Source organism: Primulina tabacum, chromosome 15 (genome assembly GCF_025594145.1).
Source record: "Primulina tabacum isolate GXHZ01 chromosome 15, ASM2559414v2, whole genome shotgun sequence".
Classification (NCBI taxonomy): domain Eukaryota; kingdom Viridiplantae; phylum Streptophyta; class Magnoliopsida; order Lamiales; family Gesneriaceae; genus Primulina; species Primulina tabacum.
Genome location: NC_134564.1, coordinates 8,244,518 through 8,269,665, shown reverse-complemented (window position 1 = coordinate 8,269,665; position 25,148 = coordinate 8,244,518). Strand labels below are relative to the sequence as shown.

At 35.0% G+C, this 25,148-nt stretch overlaps 1 pseudogene; it reads right to left on the bottom strand.

Annotated features, from left to right (window-relative positions):
• The window catches only part of LOC142525852 (protein SUPPRESSOR OF QUENCHING 1, chloroplastic-like), a 31,327-nt pseudogene extending 10,013 nt beyond the window's left edge, over nt 1-21,314 (bottom strand).
• Between the last annotated feature and the right edge of the window lie 3,834 nt (nt 21,315-25,148).

Here is a 25,148-nt window from a genome sequence, read left to right as displayed (position 1 = left end):
ATTCTATCAACAAATTATACTACTCCACACGATTATCCCACAACCAACAACAGATATGAGTCACAAACACAAATACAGCAAGTAATAATAGGCGCACACAACGATATCCAATTGCTAGTGGAAAGAATAATTGAACAAGGCACTGTATAAACACCAATAATCGAAATAGGAGAGGGGTAGGAAGGATATCACCTAGAGTGGTGTGGCGGCTGTGCGAGATGCGGCGGTGGGATGTTACTAGTGATTGAACGAGAGTTGACACTTTCCTTACCCTATTATTGTTCCCCCTTCTCAATTTCTCGCGGGCGGTCTCTTCTCCTCCATCAACCTCCATCTCTCGGTTCTGCACACCAGGACACGGCGCAACACTTTCATCTTCGCACCAGCCCACTTCGCACAGCACCATCTCTTCACCACACCATCTCGCAGCTCCGTTCCACAACACTGCACGGAACACCGACCGCATCTCCCACCTTTGAACGGCCATCCTCTCGCTCAATCACTAGTAACATCCCACCGCCGCATCTCGCACAGCCGCCACACCACTCTAGGTGATATCCTTCCTACCCCTCTCCTATTTCGATTATTGGTGTTTATACAGTGCCTTGTTCAATTATTCTTTCCACTAGCAATTGGATATCGTTGTGTGCGCCTATTATTACTTGCTGTATTTGTGTTTGTGACTCATATCTGTTGTTGGTTGTGGGATAATCGTGTGGAGTAGTATAATTTGTTGATAGAATGGATCGGGGTTCTCAAGAATCGCATAAGAAAGTCGGCACCCCAAGTTCTTCGTCGTGATCAGCTCACGATCATTCCAACACACCTTCATCGGGGTGAAAAAAGGGCTAGAATGGGAAAGAGGATGAACGTCCTACCACCTGCCGATTCGGATTTGCACGGACATTTAACCTTCAATAGGAAAACTGAAAAGGATAGGTATAAATCATTATGTCAAAAACAAATTATCCCCAGCAAATATATTCATCACCCGACGTTGGAGGTTTTAAATATTCAAACAGAGGTGTTTGAGTTAATCAACAATATTGGGTGTGCTCCTTACTTTTCAATCACTTGCCCTGCCTATATTGAACTTATGCGTGAGTTTTATGCAACGTTCGGATTATTCATATAACCTGACAACTTCACGCTCTCCAGCCCAGGGGTAGTCCAATTTAGGTTAATGGGTAACACTTTCAAATTTTCGATCATTGAACTTAATATTGCTTTTGGTTTTACCACCGAGGACTTTGCACACACTGACGAGTATTTGACTAGTGCATGTGATTTTCATGATCAATTTAATTCCATTGCTTTCTATCGCACTTGTTCCACACAAAACGACTACGACCCAAGTAAATCCAAAGATTATCATCTACATAAACCAGCATGGAAATATATTCACAGGTTCTTTGCTTTCACTTTTTCGGGTCGTAAGTATTGTGCGGATGTGTTGAAGAAAGCTTAATTTGTTTTCCTGTGGTGTATGCAAAACCGAATTAAAGTGAATCTTGGCTATTGGTTAGTTTCCCAATTCGTTGGTTTGGTCGCGCATAAACGTCATCTGATTCTTGGTTCTTTGATCACTGCACTTGCTGTTAACTTGAATTTGATTGATCTCTGTAATAATGATCTTCACGTCGCTTGTTCTATGGAGCCTTTGGATTTGCGTTGTTTAGAAAATATGTGACTAATAGAACAATTCCATGGAGTCTTCTCTTTTTGTCCACCAGGTACTGCAGTGGCACATTCCAACCATGCCCACTATGAATCGGATGACTTGCCCGAGCCTTTGGATTCACGTGAGCCTCCACCCTTTTCGTCCACAACCCCTCGCCGACGTTTTGACATGGAGCTTGATGAAATCACGCAGCGTTTAAACCGTATGGAACAAAATCAGTTGGTGTTTTACAAACACATGGGATTCGACGCACAATTCCCCCCGCCACAGCAATAGGACGCCTTGTTCTACGATGCCCAACAATTTCAGGGGAGTCCTCTAATTTCACTTGCGTTTTTTCTGTCTGCGTTGTGCATCTACTTTTTGTGTCATTGAGGACATTGCCACGTCAAGGTGTGGGAGGGGGTATATAGCCTTATTTCTAGTTTCGACTTCCATTTTTTTGCTAGTTTATTCGGAAAAAAAAGAAAATAAAAAGAGGAAGAGAGAGTACGGCAGAGTGAAGTTGTTTGATCCATAAAACATTTAGTGTTTATTCGTTATCTCTCTCATTTGAATCTTGAATGCCTCTGATGCGAGTCTATGAAAAATAAAAAAAACTGATGTTTTCTTTGTGTGCAACTGATTTTGCATTTTTACTGCTGCATTTATGGGAAGTTGCTCTTGATGATGTGTTGAAATGAAAAGTGTATGGGGTCTAGCACACATACCGTTTTCTTTGGTGAGCTTTGAGCCTATGAGCAAACATTATATCATGCTCCATTTTATTTGATTGTGTGTTGGTCATGCATTGTTGATTTTTCTAGAACTTGCATTGTTATATATGTCTTTGTTGACACCTTTTGATGGAGTAGGTGCACAAACAAAAGTAAAGGAGATTATGTTCAAACCGTTTTCTTTCGCATTATCAGCGTCATTCTTTTGAGCCTACCCTGATTCATTTACCCTTTAGTGAGCCAAGTTCGAGCCTGAGCCTATTCTTTGGAAAATAGCCACATTACAAGCCATGATAAATCCCTTTTGTTGGTTATTCCTCTATTTGAACCCTGAATTGGAGAATCATACAAACTTTCCGCATTTAGCATCGCTTTGAGGCAAGAAAGTGCAAATTGTTGTGATCGAGTGATTAATGCTCGAAGTCTTTGTCTCAAAAAAAACTTCTTATGCAAAAGAAATAAAAAAATAAATAGAAAAAAAAAAGATAAAAAAAAGAGAGAAAAAAATCACTAAGAGAAAATGAAAAGGCGGAATGAGATGGAAAATAAAAGGAACGAAGAAAAAAAAATGCTCTTGAATGTTATAATGAGATTGAAGATGATATTATTCGGATGCAATTGTCTTTGTGAAAAATGCGTATGATTTCTTCAATTCCGTAAAAAAATTTCAGTGTTTTGACATGAGAGCTCCTTGATACATACCTAGACACTTACGAGTGATGAAATGAGCGAATCCTGTGAGGAGTGTTTGGACCCTATGCATTTTTATTTCTACACATTCGGATAGTAGCAGTTGTTCACAATGTTGATATGTTAGATGCTTAACAATTAAATTGCTTTGGTGCATTAAAAAATATTTTACGGACAAGTAAATGAAGCAGAAAGATGATAATGAGTTGAGATATGAATTGAGCTCTTTTATGCTTGAAGACAAGCATGGTTTAGGTGTGGGAGATTTGATAGGCTCATAATAATTTGCATTTTTGTTGTCATATCTCTCGTTGTTACCACTCTTAACGTGCTTAATTGACACATTTTTTGGTGATTTTATTGTAGGCAAGAAGTTTTCTGCTCTTGCGATAAATCTGGGCTAAAAGAGTGATTTTATATCACGATTAAAGTTGCCGATTTGATCTTAGTGGAAGACTTGAAGCAGAAAAATTCAGAAGTGGTTTTTGGACAAGACGTGATCATGCCTTGTGATTACTCATCGGCTGCCTAATGAGAGTTGATGAATTTTCATATCAAGGAATAAATAGAAGATAGAGTTTTTTCCATAAAAAAACTCTATATTCTAAGTGGATATTTCTTAATATCTTTTAGATTTAAGTGATTAGGTTTTATTTTATTTTATTGGGCTTTTATATTTTTGGACCCAAAAATTATTTCTTTTTTTTTTCCTACTCCATTCACGTAACAAGGGGAGGAGCAGAATCAGATTTTCTCCAACCTCTCCAACAATTCATGCAGAGAGAAGGAAAAGAAAGGGGCGCATGATTTTTTCTCAATTTTTCTCCAAGATTCTAGTACTTTCCCTATCTTTATTTATTTTTTATGGAGATTGTAAATCGAGCCATGCTTGGCTAATTTTCTAGTCTAATTTAAGGGTTGTTTTTACTGTTTAATTTATCATTGTGAGGTATTTGTGCTTAGATTTAATATTTTTGTTCGTCCAAGTATTTGTCGATTTATGATTTAATTACATGAATATTGTATATCGATTAATCTGACAATTTAATTCAATATAGGATTTTTTACTGTTATCCATGAATTCAGTTATCCGTAATTGTCATGAACGCTTGATACATGAGTAACGATAGATTAGGTGTGTTGTGCTATCGTAGCATATTTAATCATAAATGATTTATTAAGTTTCTAGCATTTTAAATGATTTATTAAGTTTCTAGCATATTTTTTAAAAAATATTAATTTAATTTATTAAGTGATTTTAAGATTTAAACTTTTAAAGTTTATCAATTGTGTATTTTATTTTAATTAGGGGATTTTTGGTAAATTATTGTGGAGTAACATTTAAATAGCTTGTTAATTATTAATTAAGCAAATTTTAATCCCCTAATTAACTAAAAAACACGCACGCACACTTTTGCACACACACACAGGTTATACACACACACATCTCTTGCACCCTTTCATTTCTTTTTGGAGAGAATTTGTTTGGGTTTTTAGTTCTTTTTCCAGCGGCCACCTTCCTCTTCAAATTATTTCAGCATCCACACGTTGATTTTAGCAGCAAAATCATGCCTCAAGTCGCCTGGATCGCTTCCCATAGCGCGTCGCTTTGTTATACGCCTTATCGTGAGTTTTAAAGATCAAAGGCACGTATATTCTTTCGTTTTTGCATCGATCTTGTCATAGTATATGTTTTGATGTTTATTGCGTGTAAAATTCATGTTTGTTATGCAAAAGTTTGAGCAAAAACCTTGGAAACAATTTTTGAAAGTCTTTAGATCTCAAAACCGGATGTTGCTGTCATTTCGTGTACTGTACTTTTTGGTCGATTTTCTGGAAAAGTTTTCTACGTATAAAATGTAGTACTTTTCGTTACCTTCAATTTGACAGTAAATTCGTAATTTTTGGACAAGAAACGAGTGAGTTATGATCATTTTCGTGGGACTGCTCAAACTGTGACGTTTTTAAAATATGTTCTTCACGTGTCCTTGAGAATTCTTTGTTGCAGGCTTCGTTGGAAACCGTCGGGTGATCACTGCTGTGTTTAGGTATATTGTGTATGTTGTTCAGATATATTTTGGTTTTTCGTTTCGTGTCGTTAAGCACTTGGTTGCATTAGAAGTCATAGGAAGCATTTTGCGTCAGAAATTCGTGTTTATAGGTTGTGTTGCAAAGCATGTTGTGCATTGTTTTTTTGTGGCATTTGTGTGAGTTTGAATCATTGTCATAACGTCCTAGGATGGGTCTCGAGGTGTTGGTTCGAGTCGATTGGGCATGGCATAGTGTTAGAATCAAATTTTGTTCTTTGAGCGCTCTATAGGAGCACTGCAGCGCCCGGCTTTCGCAAGCCTAGTGCCGCGGCACTGCCCTTGTGGCGCCGTAGCGCTAGAGCTGCGGCCCTGCTAGTGCCTAGACGCATTGTGGCGCCGTAGAGCTAGAGCTGCGGCCCTGCTAGTGCCTTGCGCTTGTCCATGATTTTTAACCCACTATTCTAGGTCCATGTCTTCCATGTTCGGGGAAATGTTCACACTTCATATATAGATTGTTCGGGGTTCGATGACATGATTTAGTATGATGATTAAACGAGGTCAAGTTCCGAGTGATTTAGAACGTCATAAGTCAATTGTTTAATTCAGTGGTGAGCACGGCTATTACATCTAAGTTATGGAAATTAAGTGATTGAAATTGTGTTAGTATGTGCAGCAGTGGCCCCAGGTGAGATCCAACGAATCCCTCAACGCCATGTAAGTATGTTCGACATGCAAAAAAAAATGTTTACGTTTTTTAGGTATGCGAAATGTCTTGTGACCACTTATGAACAGGTTTGGAAGCCGGTGAACGTGGCCGGGGACCTCTTCACCCCGGTAAAGCATGACCGGGTTTAGATCAGGATTGGAAAGTGGTAAAGCATGACCAGGGACCAATCCACCCATTAAAGCATGACCGGGGATCTCATGTAATTGGTAGTGGACATCCCTGCCAGCCCAGTACTGTGGTTTAGTCTGATCAGGCACATTTATGTATGAGTCACTTGCTTTGAAACATATCTCTACGCAAAATGATGATGTTTATGTATGCTCAAGTATGTATGATCCAAGTATGTTTATGAAAAATTTTATGAAACGATGGCACGTCTATGTTTATGTATGTACGTTCAAGTTTAAGTATGTATTGTCTACTTTAAAATGCACGTGGTTTTATTATGTATTATTTGTTATTCTCAGTTTATACATGTTGAATCTTTAGACTCAGTAGACTTGATCGATGCAGGTGAGGACGAGTACGAGGAGACGAGAGGTGGGGATCAGTGAGTTGGCTCGAACTGCGCGGAGGCTAAACCCGAGGACCGCTTACGTTTTAAAAAATTTTTATGCACGTATCAAATACTCTGATTTTCACGGAATTACTTTACGATGTTTAAACTAGTGCTTTTGCAAACTTTGATTGTAGTTTTATTTCAAATATTTTAGACGAGCAAAATTATTTTTATCGCAATTTGAAAGTTTATTATTTATTTAAGAAAAATTTTATTTTTCGCAGATTTTAAGTATTTTAAAAATACGGTACGTTACAAGGGATCTGATTGCAGGCTCAAAAGTGGTAGCGACCATGGGCCGTACATTTTGTTTCTAACATTTAAAATCAGAGCTCTTAAATATTCGTGTCAAAGAGGTTGTTATCTCGATATTTTTTAATTTTAGGGCAGATCCGACTCAAAGAGTATTTAAATTTCTTAAAAGTTTGTCGAAGTTTGTCCTTGTTGAATATAAACATCTACAAATGGATTTATTTGATGTGTGGTCCATACATAAGCTTTTGATGATATATTAGGCAACAATTCAATAAATACAATAAGTTTAAAGGATGGTGACAGAATCTACCATATCCAGCTTCAACAAGTCCTGAAGGCTCAGGAAGCTGTAATTTAGTGGGAACTAATATTAATGATTCAAAGTTGCTGCAAAGAAAGCACTGGAAAACATGGATGATTAAGGTGGGTGTTATTTGTTATAAATGATTTATGAACAGTAGAAGCATGCATAGGGTCATGCCTCGGCCCAGTCCACACGAACAAACTATGCACAATGAGCTACAGAGATGGACCACAGTAGTGGGCCAGCCAAGGCTAGCCCACTTCCTTGTTGAGTTATGTATTTAAGTTATCTGTTCTATGTTAATATGGGTTATGAAATCTCAATCTTTAGGATCCGAGTAATGAATCAATTATTTATTTTTGATAACATATAGTGACATTGGCATAAATTAAATTTCAAATAATTACACCACACTTGTGAAACTATTATAAACAAGCTAACTTTTCAACCTATTTAAAAAGTGAAAAATAATTTATTTATTCAATTAATCTTTTATACAAATGTTTCTAAAACAAAATCTAAATACTAAAATATAATATATCGCTCTCTGTTAGATAACATATAATCAATTTTAGTTTTTTGAATTATTATTAGTGAGATTGGTATTTAAGAAATAAAAAACACAAACACCAAGAGACTATAATATAGCATAGAAGGATATCTCGTCCCTTGAATTTTTATCAATAAGTTTTTTAACATAAAACTTAGCCACTCAAAGTTCTGGTTTCTCCCCGAGGTATCATATTTTCTACTATTCCGCTCTCTTCACTAACTTTTCTACTGTTTTAAACTTCACTACACTATCATAACAGGACTCCTAGATCAAGTTTTTATCTCGTTTGTTGTATATAATCAATTCACATAAAAAAAGGTTTTGGTTAGCAATGATGTGAACCACCACCGCATATAACTATAATTGGTTATTTTCCATGCTAACTATGATCATGGAGTAAATAGTTTCTATTCACGTTTTATCTACTTATTGTCACGGAACTAGATGGAACCAGCCCAAGAGAGAAAATTGAAAGGATGATTTTCTACCTGAGCCACCAAGGCGGATCCATCCTTGAACCCAGCCTTTCCTGTACCTGCTAATGTACTCACTCTTCTGCTTGCTGAATCAAGCTTCTTAATCTGATACAAAAAATAACGGCAGATGATGAACGTAATCAGAAACTATTTACAATTATAACTATAAAACCAAAAAAATGTGTGGCAGATGAAGAACAATCACTTGCATGATGACAAAATATCCAAAAGGAACACCATTTTGGCCGAGCATATTGCCATCCAAATACATTAATCAATTCTAATACAAGTACAACAAAACTTAATTCCAAGACAATACAAATTTAAAACATGACCAGAAAAGAATGAGAGCGATAAATCACTAATTTGAGTTACCCACCACTGTTCATTAAAAATAACGATACAAAGCTTTTTGAACATAGATGGTTTACAATCTCATAATTTTAAAAATGTCTAAATTTAACTGCATTTGATTTGAACACATTCTCTTCAAATTTTTCAATACAAAGCAAGAAACCCTTGGAAGAGTGAATATGAGACACAATCATCATAATCATCATAGCACATCCTCGCTAGTTGCGGAGTCGGTTACATGGATATTAATTCTCCAAACTACGCGATTTTCCACATGTCATCTGTTAAACCAAGATCTAAGATATCATCTTTAACCACATTTATCCAAGTTTTCAATGGCATACCTCTCCTTCTACTCCTTCCATTAACATCTCCTTCTACTCCTTCCATTAACCTGCCAATCTAAGATATGTAGGATTATGATCATGTTTGGTCTCCTCTTCACATGACCAAACCATGTAGACGTCTTCTATGGGGGCCGTATCTAAATAGCTCATAATCCTCCATTCCTAATTCTCTTTTCGCATTTTGTCACTCATCCATCTTAACATACGCATCTCTGCTACTGCTATCTTATGCATATGTAGTCCTACAGTGAATACGAGACACGAATGAGAATAAATTTGATATCCATCTCAAACGAAAAATTTAGTGGTAGGTATCAAATATTTATGGTGGCAACTGGCAACCTTCATCTCCTTCAAATCTTTCCTCTTCGTTTTGTGCCTTTACCTCAAAACTGTATAGTGTAACTATTCCCAGGTCAATTCAAGAAGATATCGATGTTCTTTAACAGAGAGTTGTGGTACTCAAGAAAAAGTGTGCCTTGAAATAAAATAATCATGGAGCTTGGTGGAAATATCAAGAGGGAAAAACATAACGGGGGTGCAAATGGATATTTACAGTCAAGTACAGGGCAGATGACTCAATTGAAGCGCAAAAAGCATGTTTGATTGCCAAGGGATTCACTCAAAGTATTGACTACATTGAAACCTTCATTCCTGTTGCTAAACTTGGGTGTAAGTCAAGTAAGACACTGATTGAGTTGGGGAATAAAAGAAAATGTTTGAAGGGAAACCGATGGATGCAGAAGATATCAATTTTGGAAACTCATCTACCTCACATTGCATTTCCAGCTAGCCTGGTAATTCAATATAATCACCATGTGTAATCTATATGTAGTCTATTTGGATCTTGAGATGTTTGAAACAAACAACTCGGACAGGTTTATTTTTCACCAAAAACTGATGATCCAAGAGCAAGTACTTTTACATATCCAGATTGGGCTAGTTCTGTTACTGATAGAAAGTCAACATAAGGGTACTGCATCGTAGTGTGGGGGAATCTAGTGGCTCGGAGCAACAAGAAATAACCTTTGTCGCAAGAAGCGGAAGTGAGTATAGAGCCATGGCACATGAATTTTGTGAGCTTATCTGGATTAGGATAATGTTGAAAGAACTAAAAATAAAATGCAGTGATCCTATGCAGCTATATTGTGACAACAAATCAACTGTCAATTGAACTCACAATCCCATTCATCATGATACAACGAAGTATGTTGAAGTATGGGCAATTTCGAAGGAAAGCTGGATGAACAGATTATCAGCATTGAATGTATACCCAAATCCAATCAACTAGCTGACCTACTCACAAAAGGTTTGTCAACACAAACTCAAGGATTTCTTGTTGGCAAGCTTGGACTTATCAGTATGGACTATGAAATACCTTATGATTGTAAGAGTCGTAAGAGTCTGCTATATAAATTTGACCATTTCCACAAAAAACACCGAGCGGATGTTGAAGAAGTACTTCGGATCGTACTCCATCATGGTCCCCGAACTGGAAATGCACAACACTCATGTTAAGAACTAGGTTGGATTTACTAGGAGCTCAAAGGATGCAAAAGTTCCTTATGAGAGAAGTACCTTGAATAAATTGTCTGAGAACATTGGATCACCACCAGCTAGTAATCTTGATCCTCCTGTTCGTAGATCAAGTGCTCGAATGGAGCTACTCTCACTATCAACAATGTATGCTTCCTTTAAATCTATTCAAGTAAACATAAAAATATAACATATAAATAGGAAATAATTCCATTGTACAAGATAAGTAAGAAATTATATTCAACTTCTTTAATTCAGCATACTCGGTGCCAACGAGATACCAGAAGGTTGTGCAAACGAAGTGCTTCAAGAACTGTCTCAAAAAAATAATGGAAGTTCCCAAAAGGTAAAGAAATTAAAAATAGCAATTATTAAAATTACAGAATGATTTTGAAGAATTGGATCCTGCTTACAACTGAAAAAATAGTACAATCATCAAAGTTCAAAGAAGGCTAAAGACAAAAACTACACGATACAATGCCATTGTTTGACAGAATTTTGTATAGTAGTGAATTTCAATCCTAATTAATAATATGAGTTGTAAATCCATGGTAAGTGAAAGTAGCCCATCACCCAAGTACGTTTGCACACATCCATTCATAAGCCTGAATGTCTTTACATAGTGTATCCTTTACAAGGGAGATGATCATTGGTATTCAGAGGAATAGATCAAATGCTTACGACTGTTACAATTACCTAAAATCAGGGAAGCCGATTTACTTGCACATAGTTATGGCACAAGTTTAAATTGCTTGTATAAACTTGTCTGTTGGATTAAAAAAAACATAAAAGGATCGGAATCGCCCCGTTGGTTTTGGAAAATTGCAAGTTTTTCTATTTAAAGTTAAAGAAAGGAAACATATAGGCTGAAAAACTGATTTCGTTGGTGTTAAGAAATAAAAGATACAAAACACTCATTCATAGAGTCCAGTCTTCCTAGTTGAAGGTGTTTTATCTCCTACTAATATCTAACCTAACAAACTTTAAAATACAAATATTAATCTATCTTTTCCAACTAGTTAAAAATCTCATCCAATATTCAACAGTCTCCCTCAAGATGGGTTGTATATATTGATGATTTGCAGCTTGGAACTCAACTATTCAACACTAGGCTTGTGAAGTGCCTTAGTCAATATGTCTGTTGTTTCTATCTGAGTAGGAACATACTGAGCTCAATGACTTTATTCTCAATCTTCTCCCTTATAAAATGTCGATCCACTTCAACATGTTTTGTTCGGTCATAGTGGATAGGAGTTTTGGCTATGCTTATCACTGCTTGATTGTCACACCTTACTTCCACGGCTAGTCCATATTCAAACTTTAATTACGTGAGAAATCGAATTCAACCACATACCTTCACATATCCCATGAGCTAGAGCTTGATATACAAATTGCTTCTTGCTTCTCCATGTTACTAGATTTCTCAACAAAATTTACAATACCCTGAAGTAGAGTGTCTATCTGTGTGGGATTTAGCCCAATCAGCATCACTATACATTTTGATGTCTCGAACTGCGGACTTTTTGAAAAACAACCCTTTGCCTAGATTTCCTTTGAGATATCTTAGAACTCGGTATACTGCATCCATCGGTGTTTCTACCGGTTTGCTTCCCAACATTTCTGTTTTTTTTTAACAGGTCTAGCACGTATTTCCTTTGAAAGATTGAAATCCCAAGAGATGACCTTCCCACTTCCATTCCCAAGAAGTATTTAAGAAGTCCAAGATCCTTCATTGCAAATTCCTTTGAGAGTAAGGCCTTTATATGCGCCATCTTCAATGCAATTTCCCGTAAGGACAATATCATCAACATAAACAATGAGGACTGAGATCTTTCCTTCTCCTAGGTGTCTAATGAATAAGGTGTGATCCGATTGACCCTTCGTGTACCCATTTTTTTTCAAGACATTTCAAAAATGGTGGAACCATGCACTAGGTGATCACAATTAGGATTAGACGTACCTAGTGGATTAACTATGCTCACACCTGCCCACAGAGTCAAGGTTGGTTAAACGCAATCAGATAAATGTACAAGGGAAATAGATTGGTGTAGGAGATCGAGACTCAACAACCGCAAGTTACCAGTCATAACAGAAGTATGGGTTTGAACCTGAAGACTTGGATGAATGACATATTCACCTACACACATATAAGTATATATAGTTGGCAGGTGATAAGAAGATTAGTTTTGATCCTTCGTGTATTCCTTCTTGTGTGAGAGTAGCAGTCTAGAAGCTATTATTGAGTAGAACATCTCCAGTGTAATCTTGTATCTTTTACTCTTGAGTGTGTGTGGTGGTTTGGGAAAAACAACCTATAAGTTTCTCTTCGGATCGGTGATAGTGCAACCATCTAATGGTCAAAGTGGATGTAGGTTATTGTGTTATCCTGTGATTTCTTGTGTGAGTTGTTCATTATAATCACTACACATAGCATCACAAGGTCTGCTAAGCAGTAAAGAAGCTGGAGAATGCTTTTAAATTATATGATACAGTTTCACAAAATATATGGGCACATATGCGTATCTAATCATAACAAGTAATGAAACCTCAAAAAAATAGATGACATACTGAAAACTAAGACTTAATAATAACGGTGAGATGGATACAAATAAACTTACATGGACAACTGCAAATCAGCAGCTGCTAAATTAGCATAGACCTTTATACGATCAGCAATAGATGCCACAGCAACTTTAAGTCCACGGTCTTTACACTGTTGTTCATCATACAATTACTTAGAAATTCAAAGAAAACAGCAACCAACGTATTTGTTGATCATAATACCTGTATTAGAAGTTCATAGGCGGCCGGAAAACCTATGCCAGAATTTGGCTTTGCATACTGTAAAAAAGAGAACAACATTATGAACTATATTGGATTTTACAAAAAACATAAATAGGAATAATGCAAAGTTATTGGTTGATACCTTATCCAGGTATATCTAAAAAAATCTCTTCTTTGCCATCTCAGGATTAAATCCCTTCACACTCTTCACAGAAGCAACACCTCCTAAGAAGTTGGCTTCACCTGAGTGTTATTTGAGAAATAATGCAATCATATATGCAGAAATATACAAGGAAGGGGGAGTAGAGAAATAAAGAATATGTGAGAGGATGAAAAATAAAAGTAAGAAAAAAAAAGGGAAAGGTAAAGGTAGACCAATAACCCCCCAATAATCAATTCTGATTATTTCATGGAAGATTCAGATCAGGTAGAACCTGACACAGTTTGAACTACGGCCTCAAAATTGCTATAGCTCCCATGGGCGTGGCAGTCGAGTCACGAGTGATACTCAAATCATACAATTTTCAATTTTTAGCTTGTAATTATTTGAAAATTGATAGTTTTAATCTGAAAATACAAATTAAATCATCACCATTCCCCAGTCACATAACTGGTCCCCCTGTTCACCCTCAAACTAAGTTCACCCCCAAAGTCAATGCAGGAGACAATGAACGACAGAGAAAAGGAAGCTCAATCAGTAAAGTTAACCAGAAATTCAATCTCATATCCCATTCATACGTTCTGAAAAAACATCAACATTAAAACCTGCCAAACCAACCCTCCTTAACAAAAATTAGGAAACAAACAATATCCTCTGCGATTCAAATCGTAACATCTTAAGATTTATAACTATATTCTATCGTGTGTAAAGTGATAGTGTCAAATGTAAGAAAAATGACCCATATCATTCAAAAGGAAAATTAAAAAAACGTGTGTCAACAATGGCGACGGCTATTGCACACATCTTTTGACAAATTTTGAGTACGCAACCTCAACTTTAGAAAAATTGAGATGCGTAAACAATTTTTCTTTTGAATCTCGTGCTCCCGCAATAACTCATCGATTGTATGAGACTCCTATAAATAAAGACGATTGAGGTCCCTAAGCACACACCTCATAAGAAATATACACCATCTACAGAGAGCGTGAAGTGCTTAGAAGACTTCAACCGGAAAGAAAAGTAAAGAAATCAAAATTTTTCAATGGCCGGAGGTAATAATCGATTTATTTCTGCATATTGATTATCATGTTTATATACGTAAAGAAACATGATTTTAAGAAAAAATTCTAACATTTGGTATCAGAGCAGTGATACCTCTGCCTTGAAAATATTTGTTTTCATATCAATAATTTTTTGGAAGTTTTACGTAAGAAATTTGAATTTGAAGTTCAAACATAATAAATTTACCAGAAAAATTTCTTCGGAGAATTTTGTTGTCGGTTATGCTTGAAGTTCTACTTTGAAGTCTTGAAATTTAAATAAATTTTCTGAGGAGAAATGAAATGAGCAATTGAAAGAAAATTATCCGAAGAAGAAAGCTTGAAGAACATGATAACCTTTCTGAAACAATCATGTATATGCATTGTGATAAATTAATAAGAGGATGGGCTCCCACGTTGACTGACATGCATCCACACATTTAAAACAATGAATGAATTGTTTTCATTTGCTACCAATAATGTATTGTGTCGGTAATGCATTAATTTTATTTATTTTTTTAAAAAAAATTAATTAATTAATGCGGGACCCACGATAACAATTAAATTTTATTATTATTATTTTAATAATAATAATAATAAATAAATAAATAATTATTAATGTGTTATTAAGTTATATGTATAATTCGGTATACATATAGCATTTGGTTAAATAATTTGTACACATTAAAATAATTCCAAGTTCGACGTAGTTTTTAATACATGTTTAGAAATTATTTTTGCATGTTAGATATAATGTCAAATATTATGGATAAATGTTTGATGTGCATATGCAAATTTAATATTATGTTTGCATTTACTTGAAATTTAAATGCAAATGATATTGAAAAATATTTTGGTAAATATTCACATTATGTTCATATTAAATTATATTGAATTGTTTATAATTTAAAATGTACGTATCAAGTAAAATGTGAATATAGTATTATAAAATAAAATATTTCAGATGTTCACAAATGAACAAATAATCATCACTTTATCACTACTCTGATAGAAGAGAAAAACTGATAAGGAGTCCACATTTTCACGTAAATGTGATCCTCACTTTATCACTACTCTGATTGAAGAGAAAAACTGATGGGGAACATATTTGTTCATATTAAGTAAAAATGTGAATATAAAGTTATTTAATGAAAAATTTTGGTTTACAAAGATTCACATAAATGTGGATAATTAAGTTAAATAATAATTATAAGGTGACGTAAGAAAACATGATCTGAGGGAGTTTTTCATAGATCCGTTTAAACTGCCTTGACTTGCCACCGGTCTCCTTGAGGAATGTTGCTCTGACTAGGAGTTAGGTATTTAAAGGGCCTTAGCACTACCTATCTTTCCTGGGAGCACTCTTGGAAAATGTTGAATATGTTACTAAATAATTATTATATAAAGTATTAAAGTAAAGCCAAAATTTTGTCCAGTGAACCGTATAATTTTAAATAATTGAGGAATAGTCACAGCATCCTTAATTATGAAAATTTATGCATTAAGTGGATTTGGATCACATAATGGACATCAATTGTAATTAATTATATAAACATAATAAATTTTACCCCACGGGGATTTTTATTATATTTATATAACTAATTAGGTTAAATATCAAATTATATTTTCTTAATTTACCCACAGGAGTTAAGGAAAATACATTATGATAGTTTTATCATAAAGTTACAGAAAAATCTTATTGAATTAAAATTTTAGCCCACATGCAAATTTTATATCACTAGATTTTTTAAAACATGAATTACATTGGTAAAACATGATATTTTCTCAAAAATTTTAAGCATATGATATTTTGTGCAGTTATGCAACCTGCGAGTTTTTCTGATATGAAATATGACATTCCCGAACTGAAGGGCGATAATTATAAAATATGGAAAGAAAGAATTCTTCTTCAATTAGGGTGGATGGATATTGATTATGCTATACGGAAAGACGAACCATCTGCTATTACTGAAATCAGCATTCCGGATGATGCTGATCTTTATGAAAAATGGGAGCGATCTAATCGACTCTGCGTAATGTTCATAAAGACCAAAATCTCTGCTAGTATGCGTGGTTCTGTCGACCAGCATAATAATGTCAAAGAATTACTTAAAGCTATTGATGAACAGTTTCAATCTTCAGATAAGGCACTTGCAAGCACCCTAATTATGGAATTCTCTTCATTAAGGCTCACCAGTGTGAGAGGTGTGCGAGAGCACATAATGAAAATGCGGGACATACCGGCTCGGCTCAAGACACTTGAAGTGGGAATGTCTGAGACTTTTCTTGTGCACTACATTTTATGCACTCTTCCACAGCAATATGGACCGTTCAAAATTTCCTACAACACACATAAGGATAAATGGTCAATTAATGAATTAATGACCATGTGTGTTCAAGAGGAAGGAAGGTTGTTAATGGAAACGAGTGATAATGTATTTATGACTACACAAGGAAAGTATAAGAAGCAAGCCAAAGTCAAGGGAAAAGGGAAAAGAATAATCCCTCCCCAACCTGACATCAAGAAAGAATTCAAGTGTTTCTTCTGTAAAAAGACGGGACACATAAAGAAGGATTGTAATAAATTTAAGGAAATGGCTTGAAAAGAAAGGTATTCCTACTTCATTTGTCTGTTATGAATATAATATGGTTAATATGATTTATAACACATGATGGATTAATTCTGGTTCTACAATCCATGTTGCAAATACCTTGCAGGGTATGCAAAACCTAAGGAAGTCAATAGAAAATGAACGGAGCATCTATTCAGGAAACAAGATGTCTTCGCATGTGGAGGCTATTGGGACTTGCTGCCTAGTGTTGAATAGTGGTTATATTTTAAAATTGGAAAAGACCTTTTATGTTCCTAGTTTTTCTAGGAATTTAATTTCAGTTTCAAAACTTGTACCCCTTGGTTATTCATTTCAGTTTTTGGATAAATCAATAAATTTGTTTTATAAATCAAATCTTATTGGAAATGGTACAATGGTTGATGGTCTTTTCTCTATTTCTTTAGCAAAATAATAACACCACTATGCATGTTCAAGGAGGTATTAAAAGATGTGTTATAAATGAAGATTCCTCTATATTGTGGCACATGAGATTGAGACACATCTCCATAGAGAGAATTAAAAGATTAGTAAATGATGGAGTACTCAGTACTTTAGATTTTACTGATTTTGAGACTTGTGTGGACTGTATTAAGGGAAAGCAGACCAATAAGTCTAAAAAGGGTGCCAAGAGGAGTACAGAAATATTAGAAATCATACATTCAGATATTTGTTGTCCAGATATGGACATGCAAAGTCCGAAATACTTCATCTCTTTCATTGATGATTATTCACGATACATGTATATCTACATACTTCATAACAAAAACGAAGCACTTGAAGCCTTTAAGGTTTTTAAGGCTAAAGTGGAGAAGCAATATGGAAAACATAATAAGATTGTGAGAACAGATAGAGGTGGAGAATATTACGGTAGATACACTGAGAATGGACAAGCACCTGGTCCATTTGCGAAGTTTCTCCAGGAACATGGGATTGTTGCCCAATATACTATGCCTGGTTCTCCGGACCAAAATGGCGTAGCTGAGAGGAGAAACTGAACATTATTGGACATGGTGAGGAGCATGTTTAGTAGCTCTAAACTTCCTAAATCCTTGTGGACTGAAGCTCTTAAGACAGTTGTGTATATATTAAACCGAGTTCCAACTAAGGCTGTCCCAAAGACGCCATTTGAGTTATTAAAAGGTTGGAAACCGAGTTTGCAACATATACGCGTTTGGAGTTGTCCTTCAGAAATAAGAGTTTACAACCCACATGAAAAGAAACTGGACCCAAGAACCATAAGTGGATATTTCATTGGGTATGCCGAAAAATCCAAAGGGCGCAGATTCTATAGTGCATCTCACAACACTAGAATTGTGGAATCAAGAAATGCAAAATTTCTTGAAAATGACTTGATTAGTGGGAGTGATCATGACATAGTTTTTGAGAATGATCATATTAATGCACAACCCTCTTATTCAAATGACAGATTGGTCGTTATTCACACCCCTCAAGATCAAATGGGTGTTAGAAAACCAGTTACTGAAGTTCCACAAATCGCTGGTGAAAATCCAGTAGATCAAGTTGTTAATGAAGAACAACAAGAAATTGTTGATCAACCAAGCAACCACAGAAGATCTACTAGAATAAGAAGATCAGCAATATCTAGTGATTATGTTGTGTATTTACAAGAATCGGATTTTAACATCGGAGTCGAAAATGATCCTGAAACGTTTTCACAAGCCATGAGTTGTAATGAGTCAAAATTATGGTTTAATGCTATGAAAGAAGAGATGAATTCTATGGCAGTTAATGACGTCTGGGATCTTGTTCATTTGCCTGATGGTGTAAAAGTCATTGGAAGTAAATGGGTATTCAAAACAAAGAAAGACTCATTAGGCAACATTGAAAGGTATAAAGCAAGACTCGTTGCTAAAGGATTCACTCAGCAGGAAGGAATCGATTATAAGGAGATTTTTCTCCTGTATTCAAAAAAGATTCTCTTCGTATAATTCTAGCATTGGTTGCACATTTTGACTTAGATTTGCAACAAATGGATGTGAAAACAGCTTTTCTCAATGGAGAACTAGAGGAAAAGGTTTATATGAAATAACCTGAAGGATTCTTCTCTAGTAATGGTGAGCAATTGGTTTGTAAGCTTAAGAAATCTATATATGGATTGAAACAAGCTTCCCGTCAATGGTATTTAAAATTTCATGATGTTATCTCTTCATTCGGATTTGTTGAGAACCCATGGATCAATGTATATACCAGAAGGTCGGTGGGAGTAAGATTTGTTTCCTTATTCTATATGTGGATGATATATTACTTGCAACCAACGACAAGGGTTTGTTATATGAGGTGAAACAATTTCTCTCTAAAAACTTTGATATGAAGGATATGGGCGATGCATCTTATGTCATTGGCATTAAGATACATAGAGATTGAATTAAAGGTATTTTAGGTCTGTCTCAAGAAACCTATATCAACAAAGTTTTAAAGAGATATCGGATGAAAGATTGTTCACCAAGTATAGCTCCAGTTGTGAAAGGTGATAAATTCAATTTGAGCCAATGCCCAAAGAATGATCTAGAGCGGGAACAAATGAAAAACATTCTTTATGCTTCTGCTGTCGGAAGCTTAATGTATGCTCAGGTTTGCACTAAACCTTTGCATTTGTTGTTGGGATGTTGGGAAGATATCAGAGTAATCCAGGTTTAGACCATTGGAAAGCTGCAAAGAAAGTAATGAGATACCTTCAAGGGACCAAAGATTATATGCTTATATTCAGACGAACTGAGAATTTGGAAGTAATTGGCTACTCTGATTCAGACTACGTTGGCTGCATTGATTCAAGAAAATCCACTTCATGATATATTTTCATGCTAGCTGGTGGAGCTGTATCTTGGAGAAGTGCAAAGCAGACATTGACTGCTACTTCCACTATGGAAGCTGAGTTCGTATCCTGTTTTGAGGCAACCTCACATGGTGTATGGTTGAAGAGTTTCATTTCGAGGCTTAGAATCATGGATATCTAGGCCATTAAGAATATATTGTGACAATTCAGCTGCTGTTTTTATGGCTAAAAATAACAAAAGTGGTAGTCGAAGCAAGCACATCGACATTAAGTATTTAGCCATACGGGAACGTGTTAAAGATAAGAAGTTCCTTATCGAGCACATTAACACTGAATTGATGATTGCGGATCCTTTGACTAAAGGCATGCCACCATTGAAATTTAGGAATAATACAGAAAGAATGGGACTTGGTTCCTTTATGTAATTTTGTTGTAAGAACAAAGTTAATGAAACTATGATGTGATATTTTCTCATATTTATTGTGCACACATTCATTGATTTGAGATATATCAATAAAGTTGGATCTCGAATAAACATAAGGTTTATTCATTAAGTTATACAGATTGAGATACATAATGCATTGTAATACATGGAAGATAATACTCGTTTTAGAGGACATATCGCCATGATTCATGTGTTTTGTTTTCTCATATGGTAAATGAGATATATGGGTCAAGTGGGAGAATGTAAGAAAAATGACTCATATCATTCAAAAGGAAAATAAAAAAAACGTGTGTCAACAATGGCAACGACTATTGTACACATCTTTTGACAAATTTTGAGTACGCAACCTCAACTTTAGAAAAATTGAGATGCGTAAACAATTTTTCTTTTGAATCTCGTGCTCCCGCAATAACTCATCGATGGTATGAGACGCCTATAAATAGAGACGATTGACATCCTTAAGCACAGACCTCATAAGAAATATACACCATCTACAGAGAGCATGAAGTGCGAAGACTTCAACCGGAAAGAAAAGTAGAGAAATCAAAATTTTTCAATGGTCGGAGGTAATACTCGATTTATTTCCGTATATTGATTATCATGTTTAGATATGTGAAAGAAACATGATTTTAAGAAAAAATTCTAACACCACAATGTAGCAAGAACCATAACCAAAATTTAGAATACGGGAAGCTAAATTCTGTCAAGCTAAGGACAATGTTGACCAAAATTGCACACTAAGAATAATCATTGGCGTCAAAAGATAAATCTACCTGTGCCGATGAAAGGCACGAAATCTTGAACCGTGACTTGAACTCCCATTTCTGCGAAAACGTCAACCGAAGCCAATCTGGATAGCTCTTCACTATTGCATAGCACTCCGTCCATATCAAACAGCACAGCCGAAACCTTCCCCCATTCGCTCCCCGTTTCCGGAAAATTCTTCTCTTCCAATGTGACGCACGCTTTCACCATTTTTCCGATTCTCCTCCTTCCTGAACACCTCAAGGCGTTGGCTTCCCACGGCCAGTGATTACTAAGAAAACTCGATTGGGAGCTCAGTATGAACGAGTTCCTGTAATGGGTTTTTGAATATCAAGAAGAAAACGTAGATTGAACATGTATCAACGCCATTTTGCGCGAGACTGAGGTGGAAGTCAGGCGGATGGTCTCGCTGCGATTGATCTAAGCTTCGTATCGTTACGAGTGGCGGGGAAAACCAGGTGTTTCTTGAGACCGTATTACCCTTCGCTTTTCTCGTCTTTTTAAGCCCGTCAATTTGGTTGGATTGGGTGGGTGGAACAATATTATTATTTAAAAATTATTCAATTCGAACTCAATCCGAATCCAAGATAATCCAAAAATTCTAAACTCGAACCTAAATTCGAATCAACCTGATCAACTCGATGAACTCGATTCTAATTTTTTTTAAGAAAATTAAATAAAATTCAAAAAAAATTTAATAATATTTTAATTCAAACACATAATAACAAAATCTTTCACGCATATATGATTTAAATTTGAAAGTACAATTGTAAAAAATAAAATAAATTTACTAAATCAAATAAAATATTGTTTAAAAAATAAATTTGTTCAAAATAAATATTAAATTATGAAAATTTATGATATAAATATATAATAAATATGTTTTCAGATATAAAATATATAAAAATGTAGGCAACATTTATTAATTATATTTTTTATAAAAAAAATTAAAATTTTCGGATCAACTCGGGTCAACCCCAACCCGATCATTTTTTTCGGGTCAGCTATCGGGTCCAACTCGATCTGACCCGAACCCGAAAAACCTAAACCCAAATCTGATTTTTTTCGTATTAAACTATGTCGAGATGGTAGATCGTGTCTGATTTCGACACTCTTATTCTTTTTCATTTTAACCACATGGTCGGAGGATTGTTCTCGAAATATTTATTATTATATTTTTAATCGACGCACGTCCTTTTTTTTGTCAATCGCACACGTCACATACACCCAATTACGGAATGAGTATAAATTTTTTCAAGGAATAACAATAATACATTAAAAAAATACTAAATTTTTAGTGAGAATCAAACTCTATTGAATATCAAATTTTAACAAAACTCAAATTACAAACTTGATGAAACAAACATTTTCCAAGTCACCAAACATCAAATCTAACACTACGATTGCCTTATGTAATCAAATTTTTTTATTAGCTGCACCTAACAATCTAACATCTGAATAAAATAAGCAAGTAAACATGATGTTACCTTTAGACATAACACAACATCGTGAGGATGTAAAATAGAGTGACAAATGTCGGTAATTTTAAAAAAGTCATTCGGAACATAATTGGAAGAATAACATTATTGAAATGAAAAGACAAAGATTACACGAAAAAGTGTTACTTTCCTAGCTACTCATCCCGAAATCGGAATACAAAGAACTTTTGTGTTGGAGGGAAGACGTTAGATGAAGCAGAAACGTGATTGCATGCACATATACGTAGTTTTTGACCATTTCGCCCAAGAACGATAGGATGGAAAAGCTACTTTTTTTTGGTTATATATGTAATTTGATGTTGATGATTATTGGTATACTCAAGTCGGACCAAATATGTTTCTGCAGAAACTTTGTAAAATAGTAGAGATAAGTAATAATTTTCATGATAAATTTTTTCTTTTTTTTAATTATCATTGTACTTGACAAAATGGAGGGATGTTGGGAATAGACCTAGCCATGGCTGGGGTCGGACTCGGGAGATTAGGGTCCGGAAAATCCCGATTGACGGTTCGAGTTTGGTTGATTAAAAATAATTAATTATCGTCGAACCCCAAAATATTTTTTTAAAAATAATTAAATATAGTCGAACCCCAAAATCATAACCGGACTGAAGCGTCTTTAGTTGGTTACAGTCACCATTCTAGGTCAAACCTGTTGATCCGGTTAACCGGCCCGTGGCCATGTCGAGTTGGGGAAGATGCTTATACTGTTTATATTTCTTATGTATTGAAATTGTGCATGAAACATAAATTCTGGCAAAATGGGAAATAAATTTTGGTATGATTTTGACATACCAAAACAGTCAGAAAATGGTAGAAATATTCAAAAACGATATTATCGGTAACATACATATCTAATTAAAACTAGCATAAAAATTTGATAGTTGTATTATTTCTTGTTTTTTCTTAGATACACGTGATTTAAAAATCATTGATAAATTCGTGTAAGTTGACTCAAGTACGAAAAGATTGGAAAATTATGTTAGTGATTGAAAATTTAGCTATTATAACCATGTATAAACAGAAAAAAGTATTTAGTAAATCATATCTTTACGACAAACGTTTATGTTATTTACACTTCTCAGTTTAAATTAAATGAAGGCAATATATTATCCTCATTTGTCATTCATAACATGACTAATGCAATATATATAGATTTTTTTCTTCTAGTTGGTGAGATAAGTAATCAAAGACGAACCAAATTCCAAATACTAGTATCTGAGTAGTCGTGACTCGTGAGCATTTGGTGATTTTGATTCATTTATGAAAGAATAAGAGTAGTACTTGTATTGAACGGAGCCGCAGGCGAAAAATATAAAATAGACCCTTTTGAGACGACAGACAACTGGCGAGCAATGGAGAAGAGCCGCTGGAGACGTGAAATTGAAAGAGACATAGCTACAAACCTACTGCAGACGAGAGAGAAATTATAATGTTTGCTTATTGGGTTGTGTTGGGTTGACTTTTTATTACTTGACCCACGTGTAATAAAATGTTTTTTTTTTATTACAATACACGCGGGGAGGGGGTATCGAACCCGATGAACCGACTAATCCAGCAGGAGGTGAGACTATTGGGCTACAAACCCGATCTCAATAAAATGTCGTTCTTAATAAAACAAACATATTGTGTCATATATATATATATATATTGGGCCGGACCCTAAGACATTTACTTGGTTGGACTCGCAAGAGATTTGGAAATAATCAAACTGATATCCACAAGAATCCAATGAAACAAAATAAACTTACAAAGCATTATTGATTTATATGAACTACGACATGTATAATTTCTTACAAATTCAATTAATTAGATACCCTATAACCAAAACCGAACATCTGCTTCACAGGGGCGTAGCCATAGTATGGGTTGAGCTGGCCTCAAGCCCAGCAAAGATTATCAAATTTTTTATATACATAGTATAGTTCAATTATATCCTTAAGCCCATCCATTACAAAAATAAAATGAAAAGAAAAAAAAAAGAGAGAAAGTAAAAAAACATTAGAAAAAAGCTCATCTCTCACAGCTTCAGGAGCGCCCGAAAATTGGAATTCCCATATCAATAGAGCTTCTCACTCTCTGAAAGTGCTATTTATTCTTTGATTGATAAATTGTATCCCAATGATTTTTCCAAAGATGACATGAAACATTTGAAGACTCAATTGGATCATTACAAACTTGATGTATTTGAGGATCCGAGGTTTAAAGATGTTGATTCTCTTCCTAAATTATGCCGACTTCTAGTTGAAACAAAGAAGTCGAGGATTTATTTCATTATTGATAGACTGATTCGTTTGGTTTTGACTCTTCTAGTTTCCACTGCTACAACTGAGCGAGCATTTTCAGGAATGAAATTTCTCAAGACACCACTTCGCAAAAAAATGGAGCATGAATATTTAAACAATGCAATGATTTTGTATATTGAAAGAGAGATATTGCTCATGACATTGATATATATTATATAATTGATAGATTTGATCTTTTGAAAAATCGAAGGTTGCGATTAAAGTAGTGTTTATTTAAGTTACCCTCTTTCGCGTAAGTTTTTTTTATTATGCGTACTCTTTTATATGATTAATGTTTGAACTTTCAGAAAATATTTATCCAGATTTGATGATTATATTGTGAAAATCGTGGATTGCACTTAATCTTTATGTCATGTGAAAAATGTTGTATTGATTTCTAAATTAATTTTTTTTATTTTCTAGCCCCCCATATTTTGAAATTCTGGCTACGCCCCTGCTGCTTCATATGATCGTACGAGTCTTTTGCTCGTCTTCTCCTGCATAAACAAAAATGTCACATATTTGCTATGTAAATC